The sequence below is a fragment of the Cryptomeria japonica genome, chromosome 3, assembly GCF_030272615.1.
Source record: "Cryptomeria japonica chromosome 3, Sugi_1.0, whole genome shotgun sequence".
NCBI classification, from domain to species: Eukaryota; Viridiplantae; Streptophyta; class Pinopsida; order Cupressales; family Cupressaceae; genus Cryptomeria; species Cryptomeria japonica.
This window is the reverse complement of record NC_081407.1, coordinates 413,652,940-413,658,088: the sequence shown is the minus strand read 5'-3', so window position 1 is coordinate 413,658,088 and position 5,149 is coordinate 413,652,940.

Here is a 5,149-nt window from a genome sequence, read left to right as displayed (position 1 = left end):
TACTGGAGCCTCTACTAATTGGTCTGCAATAATCTATCCTTTTATGGATTTTCTATCAACATACTCAATATCGAACTCACTTAGGATCATAACCCATTTTGCTAGCCTTCTGGTTAATATAAATTTTCTTAATAAATACTTAAGTGGATCAAACCTTGCAATGAGTTAGATATTATGATTGGTCATATAGTGTTTGAGCTTCTGGGAAGCAAAGATCACTGCTAAGAATGCACACTCAATAGAAGTATAATTGAATTCATATCCTACAAGGGTTCTACTGATGTAATAGATTTCTCTTTCTTTTCCTTGATCATCATGTTGTGCTAAGAGAGCACCCAAAGTGGAGTTTGTGGCAGATATATACAACAATAGTGGTTTTCCATGGAATGGTGGCACTAATAATGGTGTGATCAGTAGATACTCTTTCAAAGCTTGAAATGCCTCCTGACGTTGTTCTAACCATTTGAATGTTACACCTTTCTTTAAAAGGTGCTGGAAAGGGTGGCACTTATCTGCCAATTGTGCTATGAAGCATCTTATATATTGTAGTCTCCCCTACAAACTTCTCATTTGTTTAAGTATTGTTGGTGCTACTTCAATGCCTTTGTTTGACGTAATGAAGCCCAAGATTTTTCCAACTGTAACACCAAATACACACTTTTTAGGATTAAGCCTTACTTTGTACTATTCTAATTTATCAAAAAAATTAGCTAGAACTTCTAGGTGATATTCTCTGGTTTGTGACTTGGATAAGATATCATCAACATAATCCTCCATGATATCATGTATCATGTCACGGAACAATGTTGTTATAGCTCGTTGATATGTTTCACCTGCATTCTTTAAACCAAATAGCATGACTTTCCAACAGTATGTTCCCCAAGGACATGTGAATGTTGTCTTTACTTGGTCTTTTTGTGCAATCCTGATTTGATTATAACCAGAGAAACCATCCATGAGTGAAAGCATTTCATTTCCCACTCTAAGATCTACAATTATATCAATATTTGGAAGCAAAAAATCATCCTTGGGACAATCCTTGTTTAGATCTTTGAAGTCAGTACAAATTCTGATGCCCCCAATGTGCTTGGTTATTAGGACTATGTTGGAGATCCACTCTGCATAGTCTATGGGTCTTATGAAACCCACATCTAACAATTTCTGCAATTCAATTTTGACTAGTAGAGCTATTTGTGGATGCATCTTTCTTAACTTTTTCTTGTAGAGCTTTGTTCCTGGTAATAGTGGTAGATGGTGTAAAACCAATTCAGGATCCAGTCCTAGCATATCAACATGAAACCATTCAAAGTTGATAGAACTTTATTTGAAAAATTGAATGAATTTCTCCTTATCAAGAGGATTTAGAGATTTTTCCAGGTGAATTTTATGTACATTCTCAACATCTCCTATGTTGATTTCTTTTATTTCTTCCACAAGGAGTGTCAATTGCTCTTGATCTATGGGGAGATCAATTTGTCTTCCTCTAGTTATATTCTTTGTTTCTTCTGATTCATCTCGAATAGAGGAAGAGCTTGTCTCTCCAAAGTATGTCATTCTATCCAAATCCATGGCAAATACTTCCTTGTGGTCATCAAGTGGGAATCCATCTCTAGCACCCAAGAACTCTGGTATAGCTTCGTCATTCTCAAACAAATCTAGTTGCGGTTGCTCTTCTTACCCTCAGTCTATTAAATGTGGGTAAATGAGGCACAAATCTCTTTCATCATCAAAATTTGGGCTTGTTGTTATCATGCAGACTTGATTATCAAATTGTCTTGTGAAGGAATTTGGATCTATTCATATATCTTCATAAACAATTTCATCATCTATCAATGACAAATGATCATAATATCTATCCACATCTCTTGTGCTACTACTATGGAGAGATAGGAATTCATAGTCATGTGAGTCTGTGATTGTTTCTACATAGGCATTTATGTCTAATCTCTCATCATATTGTTCCTCCTCAATGGGGGTTAGAGGGAACTCTACAGTATTGATGATGCATGGAATATCCACATGACTTGAAGATCCAGCTTTATTTATTGACATGTTCTTATTCCTTGGATGATTGATTATAGCCTTTTACTATGAAATTTTTTAGTGCCATGTTAGTATCTATTGATGCTCTTGAATATGAGGATGGGGCCAACCAGGTGTTGATCTCATTTGGTGGTCATATACTTGTGCATGAAGAAGCAATCCATGTGTTGTTTTCATTGTCAGGCACTATGTCTATCTTTGTCACAACATTGGCATGCGAAGATGGTGGACATACAACTATTGACAAGTTTCCTAGTGTAACATTATCAGGAATTTTGATTTCACTGGTTGACTTTTGTGGTATTGTTGGTGGCATGTTCATAATTATTGGAGTACTTTATTTTTTAGACCTTTTTGTTGTATGGTCGTATCCCAAATCTTGGTGTTTTGGGTTGTCTATGTGTAATATGGGTTCCATGATTCCTTGAGCATTTGGCCCCAATCCTATTGTTCTATTATAGTTATGCCTTTGTAACATTGTGAATCCATTCTCATATAGGTCTAAGGGAAGTTTGATAACATGGTAGTCTTCTCCATCCTTATATAGCCAAGCATTCACATCTTCCTCTAGGGCTTCATCTTGTATATCTCCCCATCTTATAATTGAGAAAGATTCTAAATATCTGACAATGTCTTTTCATTTATCTTGCTTTGTGAGATTAGATGAGGGTCTCCCAAAAGTTCTAGTAGACAGAGATAATGGTCTTGTTGATGATGGTGCAGCAATAGAATATTCTCCACACCCCTCAAACTTGATTTGCAATGGAGGTGAAGTGGGTATGTATGGTACATAATTATGTGTATCTGATAGTGCTAGGGATCCCAACTATAGAATGATTGTGGATTCCTGATTGATTGGGACTTGGTTGTCTGTACTTTCTCTCAAGTAGTTGTAGTGCAAAAAGGGATCTAGGTCTCCATGTATAGTTATTTCAATTCCATTGAATGTAAACTTGATGCATTGATGGAATGTGGGGGTACACTCTGGATGGCATGTATCCATGGATGACCCAATAGCATATTATATCCTAGTTCCTTGTCTAATACTTGGGAAATAACATTGGTGGTGACGGGTCCAACTTGTACTGGAAACATGACTACCCCTTTTGAAGGGTTCTCCTCATCATCATATGCCTTTATGTTGATCTTCTTTGTATGGTCTATGTGAAAATGATAATATCCTAGTTCTTGAATAAATTTGAGGGTGCATATGTTCATCCCTGCTCCTCCATCAATCAACACCCTTCTGATCCTTTTCTTATGAATATATGCTACTAGGTGTAAAGGATCATTGTGCATGATTATGTTTGTGGGGACATCCTATTTTGTGAAAGCAACTCGAGTTGAAGTAGCTATGTTTCCCACCATTGCTTGAAATGTAGTCTCATCCATATCTCTTGAGATAACTGAATCTTGGAGTGCCTTGTCTAAGATTTCCCTATGATTTGGTGATATACAAAGCAATTCAAAGAGTGAGATTTGTGTTGGAGTCTTCTTTAATCTATCAACAATATTGAAGTTGCTTGTTTGAGTAGGTGTATGAGAAGGTACTCCTTGTAGTGTAACCATTGATCTGCAAGTCATAGTGGCATAATCTTTGTTCCTAGGATTGGCATTGATAGTGGCCACTACTACATCTCCTTCACTGATTGTATTAATCATGTGGTCATAATCAACCTTTGTGTAGCTGGCCATGTTGTCTTGCGTTAGTGAACTAGAAGCTTGACTTTGATTGTGGTTAAAAAATGGATCTTTGTAGATGATGTGGGTTTGATTTGTAGATCCTTTGTTGGCATCCATTGTGATTGACATCCCCTTGGTTTATTAAATCTTGAATGAGGTTCTTTATCTTATAATAGCTAGATGTCTTGTGGCCTTTTTCTCGATGGTACTCACAAAAGTCATTGTCATTCCACTACGTCGGTTTGAATGGACCTAGTTCATATGGCCACACCTCAGGCAATGTAATTACATTAGTTTGCACAAGCTTCTTCAATGAAGAGTCAGTTGGCTCTCCCAAGGGTGTAAAATTTATTTTTGGTGCATTATTCCTTGGAGGTTTGAAGCTATTGGATTGTATTGCATTTGTGCTAGTAGATGTTTCATCGTTAACTTGTGAATGATTTACATTTGGTAAAGAAGAACTTGTTGGTCCTTGTAGTGATACTGCTGGTTGAAATCTATATATCATACAAACATTTACCACTCCATCATTTGTGACATTCTTATTCCTGGACCAGAATTTAGGCTTATCTGCACTCATTGTGTTAGATGTACCACTGTCTTTCTATTTTTAAGGATGCCATGTTCTAGCAAATCTTTCTCACATTTTACTCCTTTTTTAGTGATCTCTTTAAAGGTACTCAAAGATTACATTTGTAAAGGATATTTTACTGGAGGTATGAGGTTTTCACTAAAAATATCCACTTGTTCTATTTCTGGTATGTGGCTTGGATACTGACAATATAGAGATCTCCACCTTTGCAAAATATAGCAAAGGTCTCACTTTCCTTTTGCTTTGTAGAGCACAAGTCTATAAGAGTTATCAGGTTGTCAATATTGTGAGAGAAGTTTGTAATGAACAACTCTAGAAGCTCTCCCCATGAGGTAATCCTTGGTGGTAGATGTGAAAACCAGTCTAGTGAAGACCCTCCAAGACTCTTGGGAAAAAGTCATAAAAGATATGTATCTTCATGGGATACTTCAATGGATGATATAAATAAATCTCTGATGTGATCTCTTGGATCACCCTTTCCTCTATACTTGTCAAACTTTGGTGTTTCAAAATGAGGAGGAAATGGTGGCATGTATAATAACCTATCAAAAGGATAAGGTCTAAGATCTTCCATAGTGTAATTATTTTTCTCTTTACTTGACTACATTGAAACCATTTGCCTTTGTATATTGTGTACTTGTTGAGCCAAAACCTCTATTTGCGTCAAGGTACACTTGATGTGTATGTATTTGTTGGCATTTTGATGATGGTGTGACTGTCATTGATGGACACACACTTGTTTTATGATCACTTCCTTATGTATGAGTTATGCTCAACCGATAATTGTCCCAACCGGTATTATGTATTATAGTATTTAGACTATCGATGTTT